Source organism: Tamandua tetradactyla, chromosome 9 (genome assembly GCF_023851605.1).
Source record: "Tamandua tetradactyla isolate mTamTet1 chromosome 9, mTamTet1.pri, whole genome shotgun sequence".
Taxonomy (NCBI): domain Eukaryota; kingdom Metazoa; phylum Chordata; class Mammalia; order Pilosa; family Myrmecophagidae; genus Tamandua; species Tamandua tetradactyla.
Genome location: NC_135335.1, coordinates 20,178,605 through 20,199,743, shown reverse-complemented (window position 1 = coordinate 20,199,743; position 21,139 = coordinate 20,178,605). Strand labels below are relative to the sequence as shown.

Below are 21,139 nucleotides of genomic sequence, written 5' to 3'. Positions count from 1 at the left end.
CAGAATGAAGCTAGAAATCATTAACCACTGAAGGAAGAACCAGAACTTTCACAAATATGTGGAGATTAAATAACACCCTTACCAATGACATATTCCAAGTTTATTCTCGAATGTCGAGATAATGGGTAATTGGAGCTGAAGGGATACAGACTGTGCAACAGGACTAGATACAAAAACTCAAAAATGGACAGCACAATAATACCTAATTGTAAAGTAATCATGTTAAAACACTGAATGAAGCTGCATCTGAGCTATAGGTTTTTTTTTTTTTGTCTGTCTGTCTGTTTGTTTGTCTTTTTTTTTCTTTTTCCTTTTCTTTTTTTTTACTATTATTTTTTTTTATATTTTTCTCTATATCAGCATTCTATATCTTTTTCTGTTGTTTTGCTAGTTCTTTTCCTAAATCGATGCAAATGTACTAAGAAATGATGATCATGCATCTATGTGATGATGTTCAGAATTATTGATTGCATATGTAGAATGGAATGATTTCTAAATGTTGTGTTAATTTCTTTTTTCTTTAATTAATAAAAAAATAATAATAACACCCTTAAACAATTAGCAAGTCAAAAAAGAAATTGGTAAATATCTGAAGATGAGTGAAAATGAGAATACAACATATCAGAACTTATGGGCTACAGCAATGGCTGTGCTGAAAGGAAAATTTTTTGCCCTCATTGCCTATATTAAAAAAGAAGAGAGAGAAAAATCAAGGGCTTAACTGCTTAACCGTAAAAACTAGAGAAAGAACAGCAAATTAACCCCAAAGCAAATAGAAGAAGAGAAATAACAAAGTATAAAGCAGAAATAAATGAATTGGAGAAAAAAAACAATAGAAAGAATCAACAAAACCAAAAATTGGTTCTTTAAATAAATCAGTAAAATTGATTAACCTCTAGCTAGCTGGCCAGGGAAAAAAGTGAGAGGATGCAAATAAACAAAATCAGAAATGAGAGGGGGTCATTACCATGGACCCTGGAGAAATAAAAAATAATAAAGAAATAGTTACTATGAACAACTATATGCCAACAAACTAGACAACTTAGATGAACTGGACAAATTCCTAGAAATACAAAAACACGCTACACTGACTTGAGAAGAAATAGAAGATCTCAGCAAACCAATCACAAGTAAAGAGATTTAATCAGTCCTGAAAACTCTTCCTACAAAGAAAAGCCAAGGGCCAAATGGCTTCAAAGGGAATTTTATCAAACATTCCAAAAGAGAATTAACACTCTTCCAAAAAATTGAGAAACGAGGAACACTACCTGGGATGGTTAGGTTCTGATGTCAGTCTGGCCAGGTGATGGTGTCCAGTCATTTGGCCAGGCAAGCACTGGCATAACCATTACTGCAATGATATTTCATGGCTTGTTGATAAACCAGAAGGTTGGTGTGTATTAAATCATCAGTCATTTGATTTGTATCTGTAGCTGATTACATCTGTGATCAACTAAAGCGTTTCTCCACAATGGGAAAATCCAATCAGTTGAAGGCTTTTAAGGAAAAAGAGAGAATCCTCACTGTTCCTTCAACCAGCAAGTCTCTCCTGGGAATTCATTGAGACACTTCATTGGGGTTGTCAACCTTGTAGCCTGCCTTAGGAATTTGGAACTCTTGCATTTCCACAATTACATGAGATGCTTTTATAAATCTTATATTTACCAGTATCTCATGTTGGTTCTGTTTCTCTAGAGAGCCCTAACACAGAACTTAACTCATCTTATGAAAGTAGCATCATTCTAATATCAAAACCTCATAAAGATGCCATAAGAAAGGAAAACTACATGTGACTCACCCAACTGTGGGTGGAACCTTTTGATTAGATGGTTTCCATGGAGTTGTGTCTCCACCCATTGGTGGGTCCTTTACTGGAGTCCTTTAAGAGGAAACCATTTTGGAAAAATCTTCAGAGCTAACACAGATAGAGATGTTTGGAGATGCAGAAAGAAAATGCCCCTAGAGAAGCTGTTTGAAATGAGAAGCCGAAGGACCAGAAGATGCCAGCCATGTGCCTTGAAAGATCTGCCTTCCTTCAGTCAAATTATTTTTTTCTGGATGCCTTAGTTTGGACATCTTTTATGGCCTTAGAACTGTAAACTTGTAACTTAATAAACTCCCTTTATAAAAGCCAAAAAAAAAAAAAAAGAAAAAAGAAAGAAAGGAAAACTCCAAGTTCAGCTCCCTAATGAATATAGATGTAAAAATTCTCAGTAAAATACTAACAAATCAAATCCAATGACACATTAAAAGAATTATACACTGTGACCAAGTTGGGGTTTATAACAAGAATGCAAGAGTGGGTCAACACAAGAAAATCAATCCCCCCCCCCAAAAAAAATCAATCTCAGTAATACAGCACATTAATAAATTGAAAGGGAAAATAACATGATCATCTCAACTGATGCTGAAAAGGCATTTGACAAAATTCAGCATCCTTTTCTGATAAAAATACTTCAAAAGGTAGGAGTCATAGGCAACTTCCTCAATATGATAAAGGACATTTATGAAAGAGCCATAGCCAGCATTGTATTCAAAAGTGAGAGATTGAAAGCCTTTCCCCTAAGATTGGAAATAAGGCAAGGATGCCCTCTGTCACCACTATTATTTAACATTGTACTAGAAGTTCTACCTAGAGCAAATCAGGCAGGAAAAAGGAATAAAAGGTACCCAAATTGGAAAGGAAGAAGTAAAACTTTATTTGCAGATGAGATGATACTATACTTAGAAAATCCTGAAAAATCTACAGCAAAGTTTTTTGAACAAATAAACAAAGTCAGCAAGGTAGTGGGATATAAAATGACTGTGCAAAAATCAGTAATGCTTCTGTTTACAGCAATGACCTAACTGAGGATACAATTAAGGAAAAAATTCCATTCAAAATAGCAATGAAAAGAATCAAGTATCCAGAAATGAACTTAACTAGGGACGTAAAGGTCTTGTACCCAGAAAACTACATAACATTGCTGAAAGAAATCAAAGAAGATCTAAATAGGTGGAAAGACATTCTCTGCTCATGGATAGGAAGGTTAAATGTAGATAGGATGTTAATTCTATCCAAGTTGATCTATAGATTCAACACAATACCAATCAAAATGCCAACAACCTACATTGAAGACTTGGAAAAGCTAGCTATCAAACTCAGTTGAAAGGGAAAGAGACCAACCTCAAATAGCTAAAAACATCCTAAAAAATAAAAACAAAGTGGGAGTACTAATATTTCCTGATTTTAAAGCTTATTATAAAGCCACAGTGGACAAAACAGCATGGTACTGGAACAAAGATAGTAGTATTGGCCAATGGAATTGAATTAAGAGTGTGGAGATAGACTACCAAATCTATGGTATACTGATCTTCAGCAAGGCTGCCAAATCCACTAAACTGGGACGAAATAGTCTTTTCAATAAATGGGTATGGGAAAACTGGATATAGATAGCCAAAAGAATGAAAGAGGACTCTTACCTTACACCCTATGCAAAAATTAACTCAAAGTGGATCAAAGACCTAAATATAAGAGGCAGTATCGTAAAATTCCTAGAAGAAAATATGGGGAAACATTTTCAAGACCTAGCAATAGTAGGTAGCTTTCTCAACTTTACATCCAAAGCGCAAGCAACAACAAGAAAAAATACAATATTGGGAATTCCTCAAAATCAAATGCTTTTGTGCCTCAAAGAAGTTTCTCAAGAAGGTAAAGAGGCAGCCAATTCAATGGGAGAAAATATTTGGAAATCACATATGGATAAATGTTTCGTATCCTATACACATAAAGAAATCATACAACTCAACAACAAAAGGAAAAACAATCCAGTGGAATGAAGACATGAATAGACAATTTTCTGAAGAGGAAATACAAATGGCTAAAAAACAGATGAAAAGATGCTCATTTTCATTAGCTATAGGGAAATGCAAATCAAGACTACAGTCAGATAGCACCTCCCACCTATAAGAATGGCTGCTATTAAAGAAACAGAAAACAACAAATATTGGAGATGTAGAGAAACAGAAACACTTATACGTGGCTGGTGGGAATGTATAACGGGACCGCCACTGTACAAGACAGTTTGGGAGTTCCTAAGAAAACTAAACATTGAGTTGCCCTGCAACTTGGCTATGCCAACACTTGGTACATACCCAGAGGAACTGAAAGTAGTGACATGAACAGATATTTGCACACTGATGTTCATAGCAACATTATTCACAATTGCCAAAAGGTGAAAACAATCCATGTGCCCATCAACATGCAAGTGGACAAACAAAATGTAGTGTATACATGGGATGGAAAATTATGCAGCAGTAAGATGAAATGAGGTCCTAAAGCATATGACAACATAGATGAACCTTGAGGACATAATGCTGAGTGAAACAAGCCAGATACAAGAGGATAGATACTGCATGATTGAACTATTATGATCTTGGTAAAGGTAAATTCAGAGGCTTAGGAGACCTAGAGATACACAGAAGCTAGAGATAGGTGAATAGTTAGATAATTTAAGTTCAACCTCATTAGATAATGAGGTTGAACTTAAATGTAAGGGGATGGATAGAAGTGAAGGCAGTTCATCAGTGGGTTTGTAAGTCATATTGTTGCCATACTGAAGGTGAACATGTTTGAAAGGGGTTGCATAGAACCAGGTATCTCACCAATTAACACTGCAAATATAAGCAAGTTCCTGCATGAACTACTTCAAAGGTATGAATCTTGTACAAAGAGTAAATAATAGAGGGGTATAAGGGGCAAACTACTACTGCATGCTTTAGCCTATGTTTGACAAGAAAACATCAAGAGTACCATAACAATAACAGGGGTAAATCATTGATGGGGAAGGACAAGAGTTAAAAGGAGGTTTAGATTTTCTATCTGGTGAGCGTGTGTTTATCTCTTATTTTTCTGTTTAGAACCATGAACACTGTCTAAAATTGAAAGTGTTGATGATTGTACAACCAAGTGAAGATAATGTAAACATGGCTTGTTTACTTTGGACATTATCCATGGTGCCCAGTGGATGGAGGGGACTGAAGGATCCATTGACTGAGAAGCAAAATGGCAAACTGTGTGTATACATATGACGGAATATTGTATGGCTACAGAAAGGACCTAGACCATGAGACATGAAACGAGGTGAATGAAACTTGGGGACATTACGCGGTGCAAAATAAGCCAGAAACAAAACAAAAAATATTTTATGGTCTCTTTTAGAAAATACTTATAAGAAAATCGGGGCCTTGATTGTAAGCTGTTATAGCAGTCACATTTAGGCCAGAGCGGTAACATTATTTCTAGATTTTGAAATTCTGTGCTATATATGTATAACCTGGTAATTCCCTGAAACACCAAAGACTCCAAGTTGAAATTCTGCAGGTCCGAATGTCAGCATTGCTACATACAACAACTGTTAAAGAAACTGAAAAAGAGATCAGACTTCCATTAGAGATAACGAAGCCAATCTGGTAGGGACTAAAGTAATTCAGAAAACAAGGTAAAAGATGACATTGGATTTTAGAACTTCATCTACTGTATGAGACCAGAGAAAGAGAGGTTTATTTCATCCAAAACCTAAATTTTCTGTAGCACATAATCCAACTCAACCTGTCTGGATTGATCATTTAAACAATTCAAACACATGGAACCCAGAATGGAAGCCAGAGCTTCTAATTTTGTATAGCTTAATGTAATACCTGTATACATCCCAGAGTATTTGGGGGAAGATAATTAAAAAGTATTGACAAAGTCCCTTGAAAGACTGGAGAAAAACCATGAAACTATTAAATTTTGCCACCAGGGAAAACCCTGATACTGTCTCAGACATTAGGAACTCCCAAGTCAATAGGCCAAGCCCTTGATCTTGAGACTTGCTCTTATGATGCTTATTTCTGTAGCAGAAGTTAAGCCTACCTATAATTATGCCTAAGAGTTACTCCCAGAAAACCTCTTTTGCTTCTTGGATGTGGCCTCTCTCTTTCTAAGCCCAACTCTGCAAAGAAAATTATTACCCTCCCCCTTACATGGGACATGATATCCAGGGGTGAAAGTCTCCCTGATAACATGGGACATAACTCAACGGGTGACTGGCCCTGGCACCGTGGGATCAACAAAGTCTTCCTGACCAAAAGTGGGGAAATAAATGTAACAGAATAAGAAATAGTGGCTAAGAGAGTTCAAATAGAGTTGAGAGACTATTTGGGAGGCTACTCTTATGCAAACTTCAGCTAAATATTGCTAATCACCATGGTTTGCCAAACCCCAACCAATACCATTCCTGCCAACCCTAAAGAATATCTAGGGCTCTTTCTGAGATTCTCCAAAAGTTTCATACACTAAAATTACTTTCCAGAAACCTACAACCTCCAGATGGTTCTTAGGCCAGATATGCCCTGAAATCCAGAGGGGACAGCCTCTCCAAGAGCATCAACTAGTTCCATCCCACTATCCCATATTCTCGACACCCCTTTCCAACATGAGAAAGTTAGAACAGCCATAGCTCAAATGCTCCTAAATATGTGGGGAAGGCTCAAAGGAGAAGGAGGATTATAACAGATAAAACAGGATTTAACAAGTAAGTATGACTGCTGAATCATTATATTGATATTTATTTTAGTCTCCAGCGTCTTGGAGCAGCTAGAAGGAAAAGCCTGAAATCGTGGAACTGTAACCCGCACCAAACTCTGAAACCTATTTTGTAAGTACTTGTTATAATGTACTTCAAATTGTATTGCTTTTTTGTACATATGTTATATTTTAAAATAAAAAAACATTTAAAACATGGAAAATTACAAGTTTTGAAGAAAATGTGGAGAAATAAGAACACTCACTCATTGCTGATAGGAGTAAAATGGTACAGCCACTGTGGAAGACAGTTTGGCAGTGCCTCAGAAAATTTAGTATAGAATGACTCAGCAATTCCACTTCTAGATATATACCCAGAAGAACTGAAAGTACATATTCAATTAGATATTCGCACATCGATGTTCAGAGCAGCATTATTCACAATTGCCAAAAGATGGAAACAGCCCATGTGTCCATCAGCAGATAAATGGAGAAGCAAAATGTGGTGTATACATGTAAAGGAATATTATTCAGCCATAAAAAAGAGTAACGTTCTGCTACATGCTACAGCATGGATGAAACTTGAAGGCACCATGCTGAGTGAAATAAGGCAGACACAAAAGGACAAATATTGTAGGACCTCACTGTTACAAAGTAATGAAGTGAGCAAACTCATGGAATCCAAGTCTAGACTATAGGATACCAGGGGACAAGGTGGGGGTATGGAATAGGGATTCAAGACTTAAGACATAAAAAGTTTCTATTTTGGACAATGGAAAAGTTTGGTAATGGACGGTGGTGATGGTAGCACATCACTGAGAATGTAATTAAAACAACTTTGAATTACATCTTTGGATGTGGTTAAAAGGGGGAATTTTAGATTGTATGTATGCTACTAGAGTAAAAGAAAATTAAATCCATGGAACGGCACAATGCAATCAGGGAACCCTAAGTTAAACTATGGATTGTAGTTAATAGCACAGCTATAAACATGTGCTTTCATCAATTTTAGCTAATGTGCCACACCAATGCAGGGTGGTAATAATAGGCTGGCAGTTGGGAACCCTGTATTTTATGCATGATTGTCCTGTAAATCTACAATTTCTCTAATAAAGGAAGAAAGCAAAAAGAAAAACGTTTGGTAGAATAGCTTTGCAATGTAAGTGCTTATCTTTGAATTTACATTCAAGGACCATGGAGCTGGAATGCTAAAAAGAGCTCCCACCAGCTTTTTGACCTTGGTGATCCCCAAGAGCCAGAGAGGAGAGAGAAGACAAAGAGAAGAAGATGGTTGTTTTCCTTCTTTTTATCACTTTGCATTGCTTCAGCGGCTATGACAAATGTGTGCTAATTCAGTAATTTCAGAAGAAATCTTATTAAGATTTTTTCAAATACATGTGCTCAGACCCCACCCTGGGAAATTCTGATTGGCTAGTAGATCTAGAGTGGAAGGCAAACGTCTGCATTGTTTTTCAAGAGTTTCCCAGCTTGAAACTGATTTTCCTGATTGAAAAGGGGTCTGGAATTCACTTCTCTGGGAATCCCCAGGCACAGGAAGTACTTGTGTATACCTAACTCCACTTTACTTTCAGAACTTAACTATTCACTTGGTCAACTTAACGGCTTCATTGCGGTAACCTTTACTGCAAATCTTTTAAATGCTGTGCATTGCATGTTGTCTCATTTAATCCTTAAAAACCCAGTGTGCAAGGTGGATAATAGCTCCATTTTCCAGTTGAGGAAACTAAGGCTCAGTGTAGCTCCTGACCCATTCTGCTCCCTGCCCTCGCTGAATCTATAACTTTTCATAGCTCCCTGGGTTTGTCCTCCGTGGCGCTGGTCTCAGCGAGTCATTTTACCTATTGTGTAAGATTATTCAGTTGGTGGGTTAATATCTATCTCCTTCCCTAGACTATAAGCTCCATGACATAGAGACAATGTCTGTTTACCTACTTTTGTGGTCTCACTGCCTAGTACAGTGCCTGGCACATTATAGGCCCTCAATGAATATTTATTGAATAAATGAATGGCTAAGTAAACTGCTCAAGTAAAAATCGGGTTTGGGATTCAAATCCAGTTCTCTCTGGCACATGATTTCCCTCCCTTTCCATGTGCTTGTCTGTTGTGCATCCAAAACTATGCCGGCTGGGTGTATAGTCTTTGCCCTCCTTTGCTTACCATATAACTGGTAAAATGAGAAAAATCCAAGGAAAAGAATTCAAAACCAAGTTTGGAAGCACTCCGTCTTTTCAAAAGGAAGTCCATAGTAGAAGAGAGCAGGGGACACTTCATGAAAACAAGTTGCTGGTCCCTGTCTGGATGGATTGGCTGTGAATGGAAGGGAAGGGCATGCCAAGTAGAAGGAACAGCATGAGCAAAGGTATGGAGGCGAGACGAGCAAGGAATATGCACAGGATAGTGTTATTCTATCCATAACTAAAGTTAATGCTATCTACATTATGAAGAGGTGGGGAAGATAAGGAAGAAGGATTTCCTTGAGCCAAGGAATGGAGCTTAAAGAGACAGAGGCAGGAATCAAAGGAGTGAGTCTCCTCTACATGAACTGTGAGCTGAGTTCTGTTCTCTCCCGTCCCTAGGTCCTCGGTGCAGAATCACTTTGTGGACTGGATAGAGCTATTACAATCAGAGAGTGGCAAGATGGAGCTGAGTCTTGGAAGGTCAGTTGGCTGCTCAGTCACTCCACCAGCTGACGGAAGTCTCTCTTTTAGGTCACCACCATCCAGGGTCTGAAACCCACAGCTCAGCGACCCTGGAAATTCCATTTTGTCAACATTCAATGGAGTTGTAGTGCTCTGTTTGAGAGTGTGGTTTCTGGAGTCAGACAGTTTGAATCCAAGGTCTACCAAATAATAACTACACGATCCTGGACATGTTTCTTAACCTCTCTGTGCCTTGTTTTCCTTGTTCATAAAGTGGAGATAACAAGCCCTACCACACTGGGTAGTTAGAAAGAGCAAATGAGAGAATGTGTGTGTGGCAGACATGCTGGGAGCTGCCAGCCATCCCACCCCTTCTTGTGGTTTCTGGAATTCCTCTTCCAATGGGTCTTGGGACACAGGTATCCCAATATTGAATACAAAAGTACCACGTAGATTTCTAGTCTCCTTTGCAACTAAGTCCTATGACTAGGCTGTACCAAATATAAGCATCTGTTCAAGGCTTCGAATCTGTAGCTAGTGACACACACAAAATAAGGACCAAGAAGGCCTCTTATGGAAGTAATGATGGCAACATCAAGTTTCTTGGGTTGCAATGGCCATAGGGGTGTTGAGTAGAGGCAGGGTTCAGGCCCTACAGCATCCCTAGCATCACCCTTACCGTCACAAGGTCTGGCTGTTAGAAACAGCTGGATTCTGTTGCCTGGTTTTGGACCCAAGCCTGGTTCTCTAGCCCTTCCTATAATTCTATGAACTACCCCAATTCCTTTTAAAATGCTTTGTTTTTTTACTCAGATCAGCCAGGGAGAGTTTCTGTTGCCTGCCACGAATAGCCCTGACTGATGGCAGCATTCATCACAGGAACTGGCATTTGGTAATTGCTCAATAAAGGACAGCTACTCTCATTATGCTCAGAAGTAGTCAAAGTCTTTGGGACTCAACTGTATTAATTAAACTCTTGAGAGTTTGATGTCTATATCTGGTGTCAATGGCACTGATAAACCTAAATAACAAGGGGCCCCTGATCAGCACATTCTCTCCCTGCATCATAAGCTACAGTTTGGGGCGGGCCACGGTGGCTCAGCAGGTAAGAATGCTTGCTTGCCAAGCCCGAGGACCCAGGTTCAACTCCCAGTGCCTGCCCATGTAAAAAAATAAAAAAAATAAAAAATAAGCTACAGTTTGCTCTGTAGATCAGATTTTGAATGGAAGCAGAAAGCTAGAAGCCTTCGTATGCAATGTCTTTGAGCTAGGATGGCCATCATGCCTGTTCCAGTCTCAGACCTGCCCCTTCCCCCAAGAAGTGTTGGAGGAACACTGCAGGAAACTGGATTTCAAGGATACTCTTCCTGGCCCCAAAGTTCCTATAGAACTTGGATGTCCCTAAACAGACTCAGTCATACATCTCTTTATCAGCACTTCTATGGGACACTGCAACAGATCTGACCACCTGCATTGAACCTTTACTGATCTCATCCTCAGGGGTTCATCCCAAATTTAGATGAGAGAGCTTGCTGTAGAGCATGCCGAGCACTGAGGGCTCTGCCCTGCTTCAAGTGTGGGCTGCTGTGAACTCTACACGGCATGTGTGTGCTGGGTACCAACCAGAAGTCACCTTGGAGAAGGTGGCCACCACCAAAGACCATTGCAGCTTGAAGGAAGCTTCAGATACCGCACTCAACCCAATCCAGCCTTCACCTCCATCTGCTGCCTCCTCACACCCTGCACCAGGGTATCTCCACCTGGAAACTATGGATAGGTTTCCAGGAGCCATGAACTCTACAATCATAGACAACGTATGATGGGATGGTTCTAGAGTGAGGGTCAAAATCTTCATGAGTTTCTTTTTTGACCCCCTAAAATGTCAAAAATTTCTTGCGATTGTGGGACTGAGGTCCAATTTTCTTCCCGGTTGTCAGCTGGGAAGCTTAGAACCTCTAAGCTTTGCTTAGAGGATGATTTGCTCTCTTCTTCACCAATGAAATCCTGCTTGAGCCTTGTAATACATGCTCTGCATAATACCTAGGCTGTGATTATGATGGGTTTTGCTCCAGGATTAGATTACATTATACAGCACCGTTGACCTTCAAGAGAGGGAGATTGTCTAGCATGGGTTGGATCTAATCAGGTGAGGCCTTAAAAGGCCTGGATTTTTCCTGTAGTCAGAGATTCAAAGCCTGAAGAGGACTCGACATGAGAGAAATTGTCCATTGCTGACTTTGAGAATGGAAGTGGATATGTAGCCAAGAATGCAGGCAGCCATGGACCCAAGAGAGGCCCCCAGCTGACAACCGGGAAGAAAACTGGACCTCAGTCCCACAACTGCAAGGAATTGAATTGTCCCAACAACCATGTGAACTTGAAAGAGGACCCTGAACTCCAGATGAGAACGCAATGTAGCCAACATCTTGACTTTAGCTTTGTGGAAACCTGAGCAGAGAACCCAGTCACACTGTGCCCAGACTTCAGACCTATGAAAATGTGTGTTGTTTTAAGTCACTGAGTTTGTGATAATTTGTTAGATAGCAATGAAAAACTAATACAGATCCCAAGGCCCATCTCCTTCCCAGGATTCCAGGATGAAATTTGGTGCAATTCGGGGTGGAGGGTATGGGCTTGAGGACCTACTGATAAAGAACTCAAGAGTAACAGAGCAGGAAAGATGGACATAGAGCTAGAAGAGGTTCATTTCAGTTCAGAGGTTCCACCATGCTTCCATTCAGACTACAAGACACCAGGTAGTCTTTTGCACTTTCAAGTTCTGTTCACAGAGAGATGATGAACTCCAGGGGCCAGACCTCCAGGGCTGAACAACCAACTGCTAACTGGGCTTGGCCAACATCCCCATGGGGCAGATAAGAGGTGGTGAAAGTGCTAACGCCACCCCAGGGTGAGTAGCCCAGGAGATAGGGACCTGGGCCGTTGCTCTGTGCAATCAGCCTCAATAGCAGCTCCTCTGACACTTCCTTATTGGATATCCAAACAGTTGACATAGACCAAGAGTGTCAGAGCTGGAAGGGCTCTTCCAGAAGATCCAGTCCAGCCACCATGTCTCAGACGTGGAAAGTGACTGGGTCCAGGGTAACTGGACACAGATACCCTGACACTTAGTTAGGGCTCTTCCTGTTCCTTCTGTAAGATTTTTCTCCATCCTTGACAGAGGGATTATGTCTGCAGCCAGCATCTCCCCTGGCCCACCTTCTACCTTCTATGTATTTCCAATCCATCTACTTCTTTCCATCCTACTGCCACCTCCCTCACCTACCATGTTTGATAAACTTCATCAGAGCATTTTGCCTCCATGTTTTCCTTTCAGTGTCTTCCTACTGCACAAACAATTAATCCAAACTCTATACCATGACTTATTAGGCTCTCCATGATCTGGCTCTTGTCTACTGGTCTGAGCTCAATGGTCTGATACTTGTTATAGTGGTTCCAGCTTCATTGACCAATCTAGAGCCTTTATACTGCTCCTTATCACTGTCAGGTTTCAGCTCAAATGTTACCTCCTCAGAGGAGCCTTCTCTGATAACTTTTTCTAAAGACACTCACCCCATCCCAGTCTCGTTAGTTTCAACTCATCTCATATATTTCCACCAGTGCATTTACTAAAATAATATGGTCTTGTTTATGTATTGTTTCTTGTTTATCATCTTCTTCTCCCAATGAGAAGTAAATTCTCTGAGAACAGGGATCTTGCTCACTTTCACTGCCTAGAACTGTGCCCAGCTTCTAGGAGGAGATTTTCCATTACATGTTGAGTTAGTTCATCAATTAGTAAATTGAACTTTGCACCCTGAGAAAGCCCAGCTGAATTTAGGACAGATAATAAGTCCATTCATTTATTTCAATTCTACGAGTATGCCTAAGCCCTACCTCCATGAGCCTGGATGAGGCTCTGTTTCTGAGTAATTCATTCATTCATTTATTCATTCAATAAGTACCTAGAGGTAATTTCTACTCTTTGGGAGGTTTAAAGTAGCTAGTAAGGAAAGCAAGAAATTGTATTGAGTGGAAACTTATAGAAATTAGATTGTTGGAAGGTACAAATTATCATTGCTATTGGACAATAACGGTGAGGGCAGGAAAAGAGGGTTTTGTTGAGGAGGTGGCACTTGGAGCAAGCATAAGAACTAACAGTAGGATAGGATAGATAAAGGAGAAGTGGGAACGCACTCCAAGGGGCCAAACCATGGCCTTCCATGGCTAGAGTTTAAGCTGAGATGTGGATGGCTTAGGGATTAAACCAAAGAATAAGGCCTCAAAGCCAGGCTCCTCCAACGAATGATGTAGACTTGGTTGTAAGTCACTTAACCTCTGCTTAATCATCACACCATAGTAATCTGATTTCTGTCCATCCCGTTGCTCCATCAAAATTGCTCTTGCCGAGGTCCCCTATGACCACCCAATTGCCAAATCCAACAGACAGTTTTCAGTTCTTAGCCTACTTGACCTGTGTAGTAATTGATAACTCTCCACTTCCTCCTTCTTGAGATGTGGCTCCTTAGCAACGTTTCCAGCCATTTCTTCCCAGTTTCTATTCATGAACTCTTTTTCACCTTCTGGGCAGTTAAATATTGGTGATCACTTGGTCTTTTGGGTACCCTGCTCTCCTAACTATACACACCTTCCATAGGTTAACTCATCTACCCCTGTGGCTCAGGGATTCCAAATACATACTGATCATCCTTGAATCTTTCTCTCTAGCCTTATACCTGCTCCTGAGTTGCAGACTCACATATCTGGCTGTTCAATAAGCTTCTCTACTTGGATGTCCCATGAGCATTTGAAATTCAACATATCAAAGACTATGGTCACTTTCTTAGGAGATGTCATCTCCTTCCACCCAGGCTCCTAAGCCAGGAGTCTGGGGCCAGCCTTCATTCTTTCTGCTCCATCACCCACACATGCAAGAGTCATGGTGCTCTTTCTCCACCACCTTGTCTACCCTCCCCATCTCTGTTTCCTCTACATACTCACCTTGTCTCCTGCTGACCCATCTTCCACTTGGATCATTGTAATGGCCCCCAAAATGCTCTCTGCCCCCAGTCTTACCACCCTCCCTCAACTCCAATGTGCTGTCCACATGCTGCCAACACAAGTTTTCTAAAACCCAAAGCCATTCATATGCCAAAACTTTCCTGGACAAACACTCCTTTCATGATCTGGCCCCTACCTATTTCTGCTTATCTTGGTACTATTTACACTTGGGGCTGGATGATTCTTTGCTGTGAGTAGCTGACGTGTGCATCATTGGATGTTCAGAAGCATCCCTGTTCTCTAACCACTAGATGCCAGCTATACCCCTGCCCCAGGTTGTAATGACGTCCAAAAATGTCTCCAGAAGTTGCCAAATGTCCCACAGGGATAGGGATCAAAATCATATCCCCATCCTGCTGAGAACCCCTGATCCACAGCCTCAGCTCCCCGACACACGTACAGTGCTCTAACCATGTGGGACACCTTGCCATCATCCCAACATGCCATGATGTCTCCGGCTTCCATCCTTTTGCACATGCCATTCCATCTACTCAGACTTGCATTTCCTCCCTAACCCCTGTACATACTCTTTCTCCTTGTCTAAGTATCAGTCAAGGATTGCCTCCTCTATAAAGCCTACCCACCCACTCCCAGAGACAGACCTCGATCAGCTTCTTAACCCAATCCCAGCCCCATTCCACTTCATTGTATCTGTTTTCCTGCTGCTTCCCTAGCAGACCACGAGCCTTGCCTTACCCTTCTATGTAACTCTGCTGCCTCCACCCTCATGGAAACATGGTAGGAGCTCAAATCATGTTTGCTGAATAAATGAATGAATGGCAAAAAGCTATTTTGGTTTAAGTTCTCCAGAGATTGAGCTGGGCAGATGTTTCCTGAAATGAGATCTTGGGCAGGAATCTTAATAATAACAATACCAACTTTCAGAAAGTGTTTTGTGTGTGCTAAGCTTGTAAGTGCTCTGTATCATTTAATCTTCTAACAACCCTGTGAGGGAGGCTCTATTGCTATCCTTACCTCTCAAACAAAGTGGCTGAAGTTCAGAGTGGTTGAGTAACTTAAAAGATAAGTGTCAGGGCTGGGATTCGAACCCAGAGTCTACACTTCACCCTTCATCCATCACTGCTCTCATGGTTCTGAATAACTGACTCAAAGCATTAGTGTTCATTCTCTTACGTGAGTGGGGCTAGTGATGAAGGAGGAAGAAGGAAGAATATGGTCCCTGAATTTAGAAAGACCTATGCTTCATTCCTGGTTTGTTGGACAACTCAGCAAGTCATCACTTGCCCCTGTCCTCAGTTTCCCCATCTGTGAATTAAGTTCATGACGACCACCTCATAGGTTTTGGGAAGGAGGAACTGAGAAGGTAGATGTGCAATAACATGGGAGACTCTCAACGAACCAACAATAATCCCAAATATATCCCCATTATAGGAATAGAGCACAGAGCTCAGAAAGGTTAAGTGGAAGTTCAAAGTTCATATTCTAGCAAATGGTGGAGCTTGGAAAAGAATTCTAATGGATCTGTCATCTACAGCAGAGATTTTCTGAGCATCTTCTGCTTACATTGAGGTGCTAACTCACAAGCACTTAGATTATAACTCTGTTGGGAGCTCAGAGCCATGAGAGGAGATCGAATCGGTGGGAAGAGCCCAGGCATGGGGCTCTGACCCTCAGCAGGCAAGAAAGGCTGGTTACAGGTCTCCAGGGCCTATGGTTCTAAGTAGACTTTCCAACTGGTATATGCGGTGGAAATGAAGGGAAGACACGAGCTGACCATGGTTGTTAGTGTAAGTTTTGGGTTTCCTGGCCTCTGCACCAAACAGGCCATACAAGTCCCCTGACCCTACAGCAGCTTCTCATAGGGCTACCTGGAGGTGGCATGGGGGGACCACAGAAGAAGGGAGGCAGGCACCTCAGTCTCTTCCTCCTAGACAGGCCACATTATCTTGGCCAGCTGTAAGTCCGAAGCATTCAGACTTGAGATTCCCATCCTTTCATCTCCTCCCCCAAAGTGCCACCCCCACACCTGCCCATCCCTCTCCAAGGTCTCTCAGCTCAAGTCACCAGGCATTTTACACAAGTGGGAGAGGAGGGGACCAACATTTCTGATAGAAGGTCAAAGCTGGCTCCTTCTTTCTTTCCATTTTTCTTCATTTCCTTTTTCCTTTTCTTTCCTCCTTCCTTTCTTCTTTCCTTCTTTCTCTCCTTCTTTCTCTTGTTCATCTTCCTCTTTTTCTTTTTTTTTTTCTTTCTCTCTCTCTCTCCATCCCTTTCTCCCTCTCCCCCCAAAAGTAGCAGTCACTGCCCACATGTAGTCCACTGTCAGTGGAATCCACACATTATTATTATTTTTTTTACATGGGCAGGCACCAAGAATCAAACCCAGGTCTCTGGCATGGCAGGTGAGAACTCTGCCCCTGAGCCACCATGCCACCCACCACACATTACTTTTTTAAAATTGTAACTTAAATTGCAACGGTGACAAGCTCCATGTGGGAAACCTGTACTGGGTATGTGGAAAGAAAGGAAGAAGAGACATCTGGGCTGAGAGTTGAAGGAACTGTGGGTTAACTATGGGTCAGGTGGGACACATTCCAGGCAAGAAAAATAAAATTCTATCACTTTTAAACCATGCACTTGGCCTTTCACATGATTCAGCATACATAATAAAAGTTAATAGCTACTTTTAATTAAGAACCTACTGAGTGCCAGGGCCAAGGGCTGTTAAATAGAGCCTCTTGGTCCTCCCCATTTCTGAAGCAGATACTATAATTCCATTTGCAGGGGAGGGACTAAGGCACCTAGAGAGCATGTGGCTCGTTCAAGGATGCCGAGCCTGAGAACAAGCCCTGTGACCATCTGACTCCAAGGCCTGAGCTGTTTTCCCCAGCACCAGCCAGCTCAGCCTCACCCTGGACGAGGGACATTTCTGGGTACGTGCATGTTCTGCCCTGGCTGCTGGGGAAACAGAGTCGTGCAAAAGTTTAATATGAAGATTGATATTTCTCATTGATTTGGGCTCAAGATTTGGGGTCATTAGAAAGTCACTATTTTTGCTTTTGAAGTTTTTTTCCTCCCAGACTATAAAGAAGAATTTGTGTTGCCAGGCTGGGCAGAAACAAGCTTGGGAAAATCATTTGAGGCCCATTTTCTCTTCTGAACACAGGTGGTAGCGTTCCAGAGCCCAGCAGGTGTGAAATGTGGGCACATCTCACTCTGCTCTCCTCGTGGGGCATCACCAACAGTAACCAAGACAAGCAGCCACTTGTGGCCCAGCCCGCCCCTTAATCCTTACAATTCCATGAGGTACGTGCTACTGTTGTCCCCATTTTACAAATGGAGAAACTGAGGCACTGTGGATTTCGCTCCCTGGGCTCATGTGGGACAGAGCTGGAAGGGGACTTGGACAGTTCAACTCCAGAGCTCAAGACGCCTCTCCCTTTTATTCCCTAATGTTCTCTCTGATTCTACCAACAAGCCCCCGAGATGCATGTTATCTCCATTACAGGTGGAGAAACTGAGGCTCTGTGTGGCTGAGGGTTTCCTCAAGTTCAGAGCCCTTCCCACACATGCATGGCTCAAGTCTGCCTTCAGGCAGGAGAGGAAGCATTGCCCACAGCAGAGAGTGAGGGGCTACACACAAATGGTTGAGTTGAAAGACTACAAAGTCAAAACTCCTGGTGTAGCGTCTGCTGTGAATACAAGCCCTGGATTTAATGACTCTCCCAGTGAGTCAACTCCAACATGGCAGGGACACAGGTCTGCAGCCCACCCAGATGTGGTCAATCACGTCCCATCCGTGAGTCCCTCATGGCTGAAGAAAGCACCAGAGCTTGTGCCTTTGAAGGCTAATGGAAAGGATCCTTCCCAAGGAAGGCTGGACAAAGGACTCAGGGCTGCCTGTAGACCTGAGAGTCACACCCAGCACATTTGGGAATCATCTCCTGAGGGGCTGGCAGGAAAAGTATCTCCGGGACATATATGTCATTGTCATTGGCCCAGGGTTTGCATTGGGAAAGGAGGGTCAGCAGCCTCTTGGAAACCCCAGCCGGCACCTCAGCTGAAGAGCACTTAGCACCAGATGAATGGATGACAGTTCATGGAGAGACACTCTCTGGAAACTCCCAAGCCCTCCTTGGCAGTATTTCACACTCCTGAGTTCTTTTTTTCTTTTTTTTTTTTGCATGGGCAGGCACCGGGGATCGAACCCAGGTCTCCAGCATGGCAGGTGAGAACTCTGCCACTGAGCCACTGTGGCCTGCCCACTCCTGAGTTCTATTCTTAAATATGTATAGCCTCTGGTTCACTCTCATCCAGGATCTCCCTGTATGGGCATCTTGAGAAAAAGGGAGACCCAAGGATGGGGTTAGTGGACAATATATAAGGTGCAGCACAGCCACGAAGAAGCAGCCATTTAAAATTACTTTTTTTGCAAAATATTGGATGATGTCAAGAAACAGGTTTAAGAGAATTTTGACGATATGCAGATATAGTCAAATCACCGGGAGAAACATAAGCACACGTTAACCACAGCTATCTCTGGGGGTACCATTTATGAGGGGGATTGCTTTCTCAGGCGGTGCTTTGTTCTCTGATCTGTTTTACAACCATATGTTTCTTAGATCAGGAGAAAAAAGTGTAAAATAAAGGAAATTCTTAAGTGAATGTGGTCTTTGGAGTCACAGGTTGGGAATACCAACTCCACAAGTGCTAGTTCGATGGCTTGGGACAGCGTCGTGCCTCTCAGAGATTAAGTCTCTCATCTGTATAGCGGCTCTGATCATATTGTACCTACTTCCCTGGCTAAATGGGATTAAAGGAGGAGAACCATGCAAATTTCCTAGTGGGTGCTGTTGAATGTTCTTTAAATGGCAGGCCCTGTCCCCCAGGGGAAGCGTCTTCTGCCCCAGGGAAGGCTGAGCCTGGCACCGTGGGGCAGGTGAGGACAGATTTGCTTCTGGTCCCTCCCTGCTGAGGCTGGTAGCCAGAAAGAAGCGTTGGGCTGGAAGTCTGGTGCAAAATGAAATAAAAACTTGTGAAACCCCCGAGTTGCTTGGCTTCCTCATTTGAAAGAGCAGTTGGTCTCATTTCAGAAAGAAGTGGCAGAAGGGGACCCTGGGGGCCAAATTACAAGAGCTGTGAAGAGCTCCCCTTCCTGCCTGCTCCCCTCTGAACTGTCTTCCCCAAAATTCTCTCCCTCTCTCTCTCTCTCTGTATAAACGTTCTCTGCAATCCCTGGTAAATTCAAGCAACTTTTTTTTAATGGCAGCTTTATCGAGACATAATTCACATACCATATGACTCTCACCTATTTAAAGCATAAAATTCAATGGTTTTTGGAATATTCACAGAGTTGTGCAACCACCACCACAATCAATTTTAGAACATTTTCATCATCCCCAAAAGAAAGTCTGTACCTATCACAGCAGTCCCTCCCCATTCCCTCCTCCCCAACAGCCCAAAACAACCACTCATCTACTTTCTGTCTCTATAGATTTGCTATTCTGGACATTTCATATAAATGGAATCACACTGTATGTGGTCTCTTGTGGCTGGCTTCTTTTACTTAGCATGTCTTCGAGGCTCATCCATGTCATGGCGGGTATCAGTACTTCCTTCCTTTGAAGGCCGAACACTGTTCCATTGCTTGGGTAATCCACCTTCCATTTATCCATTCATCAGTTGATGAACATTAGGCATTCTCTTTTAACTTCATCTGTTATTTGCGATGGCCTATTGAGTACTTTCCTGGAGTCTAATTTCCCTTGGCCTAATTTCTAATCCTTACAACAGGCCAGGGTGGCTTGCCGATCTCTCCCACTGTACCAATAAAGACACTGAGGTGCAGAGGTGCAGCGACCCACCTGAGGTCACATGCTAGCAAGTGATAGAGCTGGGGGAAAAGAAAAGGTTGGCCTGGCCCTCCGTCCATGTTCTTTCTATTGCACTGCCTCCCTGTGTGCTCTGTTCCCCCTAAGAACAGGAGAGAAGTCACTCCTTCACTTACCACCCATTTGAGGAGCTGGAAATGACCCCACGTGGATGGTGAGCCCCGTGGGTCAGGGGTTCAGGTGGAACCCAGCCTTGCCTCCTGCAGCTTGCTGTTCAGGTGAGGCGTGAGCATCCTAGGGGGTGGGCAGAGGGGGTGTCGTCACCAAGAAGGGTGTGACAAAGTGTGGGGCATGTGGAGGTGCTGGAGAGCCCAGGGAAAAGCTCTAGAGGAGATGGCATTTTGAGCTGGACCCCAGTGGACCAAAGGGATTTCCCAGGCTGGAACAGAATGAACCACTCCCACAAAAGAGCAGGGGGGTACACGGGCCCAGAGACCCAGATCCTGGGGGGGTGCTTGGTCCACAGGAATGGATCCTTTCCTCCTGGGAAGTGCGGGGAGCCGAAGAGGGCTGGGGAAAGGTTGGGAGGGGAGCCAACGGCAGAGGGGGGGCCATTTAAAGTTTTGGGGTGATGTACTTTGGAATTTATTGCTTTTCCGTATATGTGTTATTTTTCACAAAAATAAAAAAGAGAAGGAGGAGTATAACAGGGGAGATAGGATTTCACAAATGAGTATGACTGCTGAGTCATTATATTGATACTTCTGTTGGTTTCCAGAGACTTGGAGCAGCTAGAAGAAAAATCCTAAAAACCGTGGCACTGTAACCCATACCAAACTTTACAATCTGTTCTATAACTACTTGTTAAACTGTACTTGGAAATTTATTGCTTGGCTGTATATATATTCTTTATTGCTTTTTTGTATATATATTTAATAATTATAAAAATATTTTTAAAAGTTTTTGTACAGGGTAACACATCAAAACCATCTATTTGAACGCTGGTATCTATCTTTGGACCCAAGTTCTTAGACCGGCCCCCTCCCCAGAAACTGCCCCTTGGTGGCACAGGGAGAAGGAAG

At 42.4% G+C, this 21,139-nt stretch overlaps 1 protein-coding gene across 1 annotated transcript in view; it reads right to left on the bottom strand.

The window, feature by feature from the left end:
- PRG2 (proteoglycan 2, pro eosinophil major basic protein) overlaps window positions 1-20,347 on the bottom strand; it is a 32,418-nt gene extending 12,071 nt beyond the window's left edge. Inside the window, exon 1 of the mRNA XM_077115038.1 lies at window positions 20,234-20,347. The gene's annotated coding sequence lies outside the window, so the exon portion shown is untranslated. The remainder of the gene's footprint in view (window positions 1-20,233) is intronic.
- Window positions 20,348-21,139: the final 792 nt, after the last annotated feature.